The sequence below is a fragment of the Patiria miniata genome, unplaced genomic scaffold (assembly GCF_015706575.1).
Source record: "Patiria miniata isolate m_02_andy unplaced genomic scaffold, ASM1570657v1 HiC_scaffold_26, whole genome shotgun sequence".
Lineage (NCBI taxonomy): Eukaryota > Metazoa > Echinodermata > Asteroidea > Valvatida > Asterinidae > Patiria > Patiria miniata.
Genome location: NW_024037065.1, coordinates 3185036 through 3196093, shown reverse-complemented (window position 1 = coordinate 3196093; position 11058 = coordinate 3185036).

Genomic DNA, 11058 nt, shown 5'->3' with positions numbered 1-11058 from the left:
GAAAATGATGATTGCAGCCATTTTTTCATGTCAAAGTGGTTAAAATGGAAGTTTTTTGTGACGGCGTTCGTGATGGTTTGTGCCGCTGAGAGTGGAAGATCGTCTTTACAAAGTGCACCTGTGTAGTCTTGTGGGGGATGCCGAACTTACGAGCAGGGATCAGAAAGTGACCCTAATTTCAGCACGTGATAATCAACTCACAAAATCAGTATTAGCTTGATAACCATATTGAATTTTGTTGGGGACATAACTAATATACAAGGGCAAAAATACAACTTTAAAGGGTGTAACAATATAAAGCTACGAAAATGTGTGTGTAACGCAACTTTTCCCCCACGCGCTGAAACATGGTGCCACCCATGGCAGAAGCATGTGAAATGCATGCATTGCTGAACTTACGCACAGGGTGCTGAATTTCCGCCAACATGAACGTCTTACAAAGTCACGTGACATTACCGAAGCAGGTTCGGGATCGATAAGTTTTGGTATTGCAACATGTGCTATGCCCATGTGCTGTGTGTTGATTAGCCCCATAAATGTGGCCAATTTACTGTACTACCTCCGTAAACATAGGCCACACGTCCACATGTACAAAAACGGGTCGAACTTTATCGAATTTTGGTTTTCACATTTAGGCTTAGTTTGTAGTTTTTTTTTGCTTTAGAAGCATACTCACCCTCTTAATAGGCTAATCAGAAAGTGCTGCCTTTTTCAGATGTCTATTTTTTGTGAAATTTCCAGATTCATTTGCACATGTTTGCGTGTCAAAATTTTAACTGGAAATTTCACAAAAAATAGACATCTGAAAATGAAAATGAAAAAAAAAGAGGCGCAAAGTCATAGTGGTGTAAATTTAATTAGTTGGGAGGGGGTCAAAATGATGTCCCTGCCCCCTCTAATTTCCCGTTAAATTCTGAGAGCTCCCCTCACGATCTTGAACACGTTAAATTTCCGACGCGTGTTAATGTTTGAACGACGCGATTTCTTCTTCATGCCCAGCGTACATTCGATGGTCCCCGTATCCCGAGTGCGATTCCGTTACCGAGCGCGTGCGATGCATCGATTATGATAATGAGTCACGTTTGTAAACACAAGTGCATTTCGAACTGTAAAAGGGAATCGGGAACCAGCTTGAACTAGTTTCCGCCATATAAAAGCTGCGCTAGTTCCCGACTCCCTATTATCGTTCGAAATGCACATGTGTTTACAAACGTGATCCAGTCTACTCATTATCATAATCGATGCATCGCGCGCGCTCTGTAAAGGAATCGCACTCGGGATACGGGGACCATCGAATGTACGCTGGACATGAAGAAGAAATCGCGTCGTTCAAACATTAACACGAGTCGGAAATTTAACGTGTTCAAGATCGCCAGGGAAGCTCTCAGAATTGAACGGGAAATTTCACTTTTCTTCCGGATCGTAAGTAAACTTCAGTACAACTATCTTAATCATCGATGTCTACTTGTACTTCAGGTGGCATATCTAGTAATTTGGAGGCCGTTTTGAGGGTGAAAACGGTGTTGTCCAGCTCGTGGTATTAGCTTGGACCTTACTATCGCCAGACCATGTCCAAATACGATAAGTTGGGTCAAAGTTACTCGGACTAGCATCAAATATGGAATTCCTGAACCCCCCCCCCCGGCCCAACAGATTGTAATGAGGTACTAAAAGTAAAACGTAACAAAATTTGGTCAAAATTTTGGGTGGTATACTATTAGTAGGCCTACGTAGAGAATTCTCATCCTGGACGTCAGTCGTAATGCAAATGCAATGAAGACTTCATCCAGCCTGGGCTAGGCCTAGCCCTAATCACAAGCTTAGTATCCTCGAGTCACCAAAATCGGCGCAGGTAACGCCTGCAACGCAATTTGAATGCAAGTGCGTCGGAATAGATCTTCGTCGTTCATCATGTCGTTTGAGGTGGACTGATATGACTGACGATACTTACTAGGCCTAGGCCTAATCATGTCTAGGCATATCTACTACCAAAAACTAAAAAAAAAACCTTACTTTTGACGACGTGCAGCCTCAGACACAGACTTTACATGACAGATTATTCATTACTTTTTGCGCCCAATATACACGCGCGGCCGGACTGTACTGTGCCAGGCGGCCGTATACTGGTACTCGTGTAAACGCGGAACAGTCATGTGACTGCCGCGTACCAGTCAAAAAGCAGACGATTCTTTTTAAGTTATTACAGACACTTTGTTATTGCAATATTGTTTGTCAGTTGAGGGCGTAATTTTATCATAAAAATATCTAAAGTTTTTTCATATTAATGGAAAATCTTAATTTTACGTGCAGCAATATCAATTTCATTTTTTCCATTTATTAACGTCCTCAGTTCTCATTGGCTAGCCAGCCTGAATGGATTCTTGCACAACAAAAGAGGATTCTCTGTCAGGAAACAATGATGTTAGTGTGTCTTAACAGAGAAGGCTTGTACGAGAACGTCATTGTTTGTTCCATGACAAAACTTTAATTTAACGGCGAACCTTCTGTAACCAAACAGAGAATTGCTGAACAAATGTACGATGAGTGGAACAGACTTGTTTATTTACAAAAAAAATCCCAAAACAGTAATATCTACTGTCTTTTTTTGACATTTTTAACAGAAAAACAACTGTGCAGTGACGCAATTTTTTACAGTGTAGAAGTGGCCGCACAAACAAGTGTGCTGATGCGCTTAGTCGCAACCCCCCAGAGGAAGTCACGACTGCCGATGTAGTCCAAGCCCTTACCTGTTGCACCCTGCTACCAGCAGAAGTTCAAACTGCTGAAGACAACCATGGCTCAGTAGCCTGTAGGGTATTTTTAGTTATACTCAGTACGTAAGCTGTTGTCAACTCACCAAGATGTTTGTCAGTGAATTGGGCAGGAGTCCACTCGCTCGGTCTTCTCGCCGCGGGACGAATACTGACTCTGTCGATCGCGATATTTCTCCTGGCGCGGATGTACGAACCACAGTTCGTATAGAGTTTTTATCCACGAGGATTGTTCAGGACACAAACAGACGATTACTGACTTGACGAAAAACACACGAAGACGATGATAAACGCTGATAAAATGATGCTGAAGATTGGTGCTCAAAAATGTCATAACGCAATAACTCCTAACTTTTCACCAACGTCAGAACACATGGAAAAAAACAACACAGAGCACATGTGGACGCACCAGCGAATATATACATGTATGTACAATACAGGGTACCAGTCAAAGATGTTCGCTGGCGTTGATTGGCGAGTTCTTAACATGTGACGCCAATGTTGTTATTTACATTTAGCCGCGTAATGGTTAAAGGGGCAGTCACTACAAGCCCTTCGTTGTGGAATTCTTGAAGTTGGCGCTTCAGAACAAGTGACCTCCTCAGTGCTTCCATCATACTCACATGCGGAGCTTTCGACTATGCAGAAGGAGGACCTAAACCTGAAAGAAGTCTGGAACAGGTGGGAGCGCCGTTTGGAGCCTGGATAGGATGAGTCATGTTTCCAGGACTCGCATGTCGAGATGAAAGGCTGGCTGAGGGAATGGTCTCGCCTTACAGAACGAAATGGGACACTTTACCGGGTAGTAGATGAACCGGGCCTTGGGCAGGTATTCCAACTTTTGGTGCCAAGCCGGATGCTTAGTGCTGTGATTGAAGCTGGTCACGATCAGTGGGGACACCAGGGCTGTGGTCGGACTCTTGCATTTATAAAGCGTCGCTGTTTCTGGCCGGAAATGGGTGGTAAAGTTCGTGAGCATGTGCAGAATTGTTTTCGCTGCACCACTGCGAAAGCCCCAATTCCTACAGTCCGCTCACCTATGCGGCACCTTTTGGCCTTCAAGCCCCGTGAACAAGTCGCGCTGGACTTCTTGAAACTTGATAAGGGTCGTGGTAATTATAAGGATGTCCTCGTGATTACCGATTCGTTCACAAAATTCTCAGTGGCAATACCATGCAAGGACCAGACTGCTACAACAGTAGCGGCTGCTCTCAGAGACAGGTGGTTTGCTTGCTACGGAGTACAAACCCAGATCCACACAGATCAGGGACGAAATTTTGAGAGTCGCCTGGTTCATGAGCTGTGCAAACTCTACAACATCCGTAAGACCCGTACTACGCGGCTGGCCCCAACTCCTGCCACATCTAGTTTTCATCTATAACGCAACTCCTCATAGCATCACCGGCTATGCCCCGTACACTCTTATGGTCGGGAGACTGCCTTCAGTTCCCCTGGATCACCTCCTTAATAATGCTTGCAAGAGCTAGGAGCTAGACGTGTGCGAAGTTTTAGGCGAATGACGTCATCAGACCGGAAGTTATAATAAAAAGACTCTTTTTCATTTGAAAATTCCTCAAAAATCAACCATGGCAGTTTTTATATTTGTTTTTACTTTAATTGTCGATTGAAGGGTAGGTCTAAAACATTTCAAAGTTTCGAGGCGATAAGCAAACTCGAACATACCCTGCGCACGCTTAAAACTTCACGTTGACAATACCTCTGCTTCAAAACATGCACAGGACAGGACGTCCACAATGTACATGTACATGTACATGCACGTACGTTTTACATAGGCACATACATCGTTCGTCAGTCAGCCTGCAGCGCACGTGTTGCTGAGGACAAATCCTGTCCACAGTGACCGTTTTAGCCGATTTTCGGCTAACTTTGACAGATTTTATGTTCATGCATGCGCATAGACAGGGACGTATTATAGCACTTTTGGCATTAATCTTTGTCAGACATCATTGAAAGTTGGCATAAGCATAGTCCCTATAGCCAAGATGTGTCCCGAAGAGTGACGTGATGGTTACGTCATCAAATGATTTATTATGGATTTATGAATAATTAATTTTTCTCATATACTTTGTACACAGCTTTTTCTACAAGTCTTTCCGTATACAACACTGATATATCTTACTGAGTAGTTCTGAACTTCGGCTGAGAATTACTATGAGAAGGAAAAAGAAATCGTATTTTTTACGCCAGTCATTTGATTGAAAATATTCCAAAGAGTTCGAATAGCAAGTAATATTTTATAAAAATGTTTCAGTTTAAAGGAAAATCACGCATTTAAAGGTGCAGTTTTTCTGCTGTGGGATTTTTAACCTATTGACTTTGTACACGTTTTCAAGCCACCATTTTCATAACTTGGCGATCTGGCATCGTCATCAAAGTTACAGCCAAGAAAGACCCTCATACAAAAATTATGCCAAGACTATGATATCATGATGACGTCATCATCAAGTGATATATTATGGATTCAAGAATAATTAATTTTTCTCATAGACTTTGTACACAGCTTTCTCCACAAGTCTTTTCCTATACAACACTGATATATCTTACTAAGTAGTTCTGAACTTCGGCCGAGAATAACTATGAGAAGGAAAAAAAATCGTATTTTTTTACGCCTGTCATTTATTTGAAAATATATCCAAGAGTCAGAATATCAAGTAATATTTTATAAAAATGTTTCAGTTTAAAGGCAAATCACGTATTTTAAGGTGCAGTTTTTTTGCTGTTGGATTTTTAACTCATTGACTTAGTACACGTTTTCAAGCCACCATTTTTATAACTTGGCCATCTGGAATCGTCATCAAAATTACAGCCAAGGAAGACCCTCATACAAAAATTCTGCCAAGACTATGACGTCACGATGACGTCATCACCTAATTTTTTTTATTGATTTTCGAAAATTTACGTACATATTGTGAAGTCATATCTACAGAAATGTAAGTCCAATTGGGTTGAAACTTGGTATGTGGCTATACCAGGATGTGTTATTTATTAAAAATGAGGTGACGTCATGATGACGTCATCCTGAGATTTTATATGAATATTTATTTGTTTGGACCTTTTAGCCATATCTCCCAAACGCAACATGCAAAATGCAAAATTCTTTTTTGCATTTGGTCTGTTATGTAATAGCTATTCGCACAAAACTTGAAAAATGTGTGACGTCATCATGACGTCATCAAAATGCGATTTTTCAAAATTCATATAAGGAAAGGTACAATTGTCATGAAACTTGGTGGGTAGGTAGTTAATCATACTAGTATGCAAAGTTCGAAGTGACGTCACGATGACGTCATCAAAAATTTTAAAAGTATTTGTTGATTTTCCAAGTGCGTTTTCGACTCTTTGCCAGTAATTTATTTAGATCACTCTTTGTCCAAGCAAAGACCTTGTACACACGCACATACATCGTATTGCCGAGGTCAAATCCTGTCCACCCAGGTGAAAATTCCAGTTGAAACCAGTTGAACTGGTTTCAACTGGTCCAAGTTGAACTGGGAATTGGTAACTGGTTTTAACTGGTATGAACTGGCAACTGGTTTAACTGGTTTCTAACTGGTATGAACTGGGCAACTGGTGTAACTGGTTTCTAACTGGGCCACTGGTTGAACTGGTTTCTAACTGGTTTCAACTGGTGCCAAATCAGTTTAACTGGTATGAACTGGGCAACTGGTGTAACTGGTTTTCAACTGGTTAACTGGTATGAACTGGTTTAACTGGTATGCAGGTCCAACTGGTTCAACTGGTTTCCAACTGGTTTAACTGGTGAACATGGTTTCCAACTGGTTTCCAACTGGTTCACAAATGACATGAGCTGTTGCCAACTGGTTTGGAACTGTGAAGTCGTTTTGAATTGTTCTGTAGTTGGCATCAAACTGTCGTTAGCGGGTTGAAATGGACTTGAACAGGCGGGCTGAGATCTGTGGGTTGCTTCAAGGGCGAATACATGTAGTTTGTTGATTATATCCAGATACATATTTTGTAATTGATAATAAAGAGTGATTATCCGGAAACAGGTATTACAAATGAGACAAAGGGGAGCAAATGTTTTGGCAAATACTGTACGTTGTATCTATTTTACACTATTTACAAAATGCATGTATAATCATAAAGAAAAAATCAATGAAATATTATAATTGGCTTTTCAAATAAATAGATGCAGAAGTCTTGAACCAGGGAAAACTATCAAGATGGTGGTGGAAGTTATTTTACACTTAATTTTTACAAGATTTTTTTGATGGCTAGATGATTTTCCAAAATCCAACTTACATGTAAATTTGAATGTTGAGGATAAAAGAGGGAAGGTTTTGGTTTGAGTTTAATGCCTCTCGTTTCATAATTAGGCCACAATCCACGCTAAAACAGTAAAGCTAGGCTATTTGTTTAAATTATGAAACTCGTCTCTATATCTCGGTGATAAAATTTACAGGAAACTTCAATGGCTTGATAAATACAGGGCAATTAACACTCAGTGTCAGATCATTATCATGTTGACAAAAATGGAGAAATGTACAGACCTGGGGAAACAGGTCCTGGAAGCACAGAACTTTCATGTACTGGTCAGGCGCTGTTCTAGAGCCACTATTTTTTTTTTTTTTTAGGGGGGGGGGGCTAGCACGGTGGATCCAGATTTTTTTCAGGAAGGCGTGCTGAAATGTTGACCGGTTATTTTTTCCAGACACTTAGGCCTCCGAAAATCAATAGGGGAGGGGGGGGGGGGGGGGGCTCATGCCATATTTTCAATGGGGAGCGCCAATAAAATCCTAAAATCATTCACAATATATTAACTAATGCACCCTAGTCACGGCTATTTTTCGTTAGGGGGAGACCGTTCGCATGTACATCACAATCCTTCTTTTTGCTAATGCAATTTTTTTTTACGGAATTTATTTTTGTAGGACTAGACATAATTTGGGTACAGCCCCCCCCCCCCCCCCGTAGAACCGCGCCTGGTACTGGTCAAATTTTATCGAATCAAAGATGAAAATCATCAAAGCTGTAACATTGAAGCCTTGCAGAAATAACGTCACTGTTTTGATATCCAGTTCGCGTGCTTCAAATGGTTATAACAATTACACTCCGAGTCACTTAATTTACTGCATATTGTTCCTATATAAACGTGCTTCTCCAGTGTCTCCTGAGCCTTTTCCCGTCGCTGTCGCGCCCGTCTCTGTTGCAAAACACCTCTCCTCACGTATCGATTGACTGTTCCATTGTGTCCATGGCTCTCTGACATTGAGAACAAACAAATTAAAAAGTAAGAAAAGCAAACCCTCCAAAAAAAACTCAAGAACAAAGATGGTCTGGGCTGAATAAGACAGCTCTAGTTGTATACTTTCAGAAACCACCACTTTGTCAGGATTTTGCTTTTAATATGTTCAGTCTTAACATTATTAAAAGTAACCTGATTAACTTCTGCAATGCCGAAGAAATTGTAATCCGCAATTAATTTGTGTCCTAATACCACCAATATTTCATTCACTTTGCTTTATGCAATACTTTCCTGATCCCTGAAATTATTAAAGGTGTGCTGTTTCTTGCATTTTATGGGAATACGACAGAATGAACCAGGAGTCCAAACTCATATAGTCCTCATTGTGACTGCTTCGAGTATTATGTAGGACTAGTCGTGCTAGTAAATGTACAAAATGTATAATACTTGGATATGACTATGAGCTTATTTTTCTCACCAGCATGGCCAGCTGATGATCACAAACAAAGCTTAAGCATGTTAAGCAAATAATGATATCAAACATAAAATGTAGTACAAATTTGACAGAATCTATGCTGTACAAGATACGAATAAAAAAAGCTGGGTATTTGAAACATTCAGTACAAACTTACCAGTAAGGCCTACAACAAACTGTAGGTTTGAAAGATCAGGGCTCCAGAAACGAAAGGTTCTGTCCAAACTATCTCCCATTTGGCAAAGACCATTGTGCTGCAGGAATAACTCTGACTAATAAGCGGTATGTTTACAGACATGTGTGATGCTTTTGGACGCGGATTTGGAACTTAAAGGGAAAATACAACATTTGCAAACATCAAAAAATAAAACTACCAAATCATTTTGAAATACCTTGCTGGACTGTTAGTGAATGACAGTGTAAAGCATCCTGTAAAATCATGGCACCTGGTATACTGTCATTTTCAAGAAAAGTGGTATTTTTGTATCAATTTCCAACGCTGATCGGCCGATCAGCGTTGGAAACAACTGGCTTTTTTTCAAATACTGGCCCCAATTGACCATCGCACTTGTTTGCAATCGATTACAAACCTATGAACGGGTACGAGCCAGCTAGACTGGTTCTCTGACCTTACAATTCCCCAATGTATGTAAACTGCTCTGTTTCTTCTTATATGGAGTCAGGGAACCAGACTACAGGAAAATGATCGTTTTTCTTGGTTTTTATAGCATTTTCGAACCCAAAACCTCAAAAAAGTCAGTGTAACTATATTTGCTATATATTTCCAACCCCCTAATTCCATCCATTTCTGAAAATTACGGCAAAAGCAAATGATGTATATTCCCTTTAATACAATACAGCTAATCAGTGTTTTTTTTGAGAAGACGATGTACATTTGTGCCTGCTCCGTCTTTAACAATTTTGAATGAGTAGTAGAACTGAACTACATGCAGGCTAGCGCAATGTGGCCTAACGGTTTTTCTGGTTGAGGCAAGGTCATATTTACATGTACAGTATATGCTGTGTGCTGAGCTCAGTACGTGTGTCAAAGGGCAAGAAGTGACCTTGCGCAAGACTAGACAGTGTAAGTCATATACATGTAGAGTATATATTGTGTGGAATGTACATGTACAATGCATTCCTATACAGTATATCCGTCGCTGCACGGGTGGGGGGAGGGGGAGAGTCTATTATATTATTGAACCGCAACCGCGACAAACATGATGTGCAGTCTTGAATCATGTTGGCTGGTTTTCTACTTAAATTCCTAAGTCAATTTCCCATTAAAATTCTTCTCTTCAGTTCTCAATTATAAGCTCCATGCAAAAACTTAAAAACAATTAATGATCGACCATCTACAAAGCAAAAAAATATATATAACATGAGCAATTGGCAAATAGTGCTTCCTGTTGACCACAAAAGAAATAATTAACAGCTGGTAATAACTTTTCCATTTATATGGTTCCATCAACTGGTTTCAATTGTGCATGGTCCGGTCCCTATAGCTGTTGGTTTTAAATTTCCTGTTGGACATTGCCATTGATAACTGGTTTCTGCAACTGGTACGTTTCTAAGTTCAACTGGTTTCAACTGGTCCAGAACATGTTGACACGTGGATACCACTACCAGTTTGGTTGCTAATTCAACTGGTTTCAACTGGTTGCTAATTGACACCAAAAGAACTGCCAGTTGATAACTGGTTTCTAAACACTGGTTTCAACTGGTTAATTCCCGTTAATTGAAATGGCACAACAAGAATTGCCATGGTTTCTTCAACATGTTTCAACTGGCTGTTGGCACAACAAGAATTGCCAGTTGATAACCCTTTTTTCAACTGGTTTCAACTGGTTCCTGTTGCAAGAATTGCCAGTTGGTAACTTTTTTTTGTCAACTGGTTTCAACTGGTTCCTGTTGGCACAACAAGAATTGCCAGTTGGTAACTGGTAAGTTCAACTGGTTTCAACTGGTTTCTGTTGAATCCAGTTGAGCTACCAGTTGAAACCAGTTGAATCGAACAGGTACCAGTTGGACACCAGTTAATCCCAGTAGAAACCAGTTAAAACTAGTTTAAATTGTAACTGGTTTCAACTGGAATTTTCACCTGGGCACCGTGACCGTTTTAGCCGATTTTCGGCTAACTTTGACAGATTTTATGTTAATGAATATTCAGGGCATATTATTGATTAAAAAAATCATAATGCGGAAAAGCCCATGTTCTGTTGCAAACAGACATAGACCTCTAGTTTTTGGCTGTTTCGGCACTTTATACTTAGCACACACTTAGACCAGCATCTGAAGTTGTATGCCGAACATTGACGTCATCGTGACGTCATCGACTAATTTATTATAGAATTTTGAATATTTAATTTTTCCCATAGACTTTGTACCCAGAAATCGAAAAAAATTGTCGATTTTCAAAGGGCATTTTTGACTCTTTGCCAGTAATTTATTTGCACCAATCTTTGTCCAAGCAAAGACCCTAATTCAAACAACATTGTGTAATGATGACGTCATGATGACGTCATCTGGTGTGTATTTATAGGCAATTAAATTGTGACACTTTTAATATTTAAAAATGCATAAGA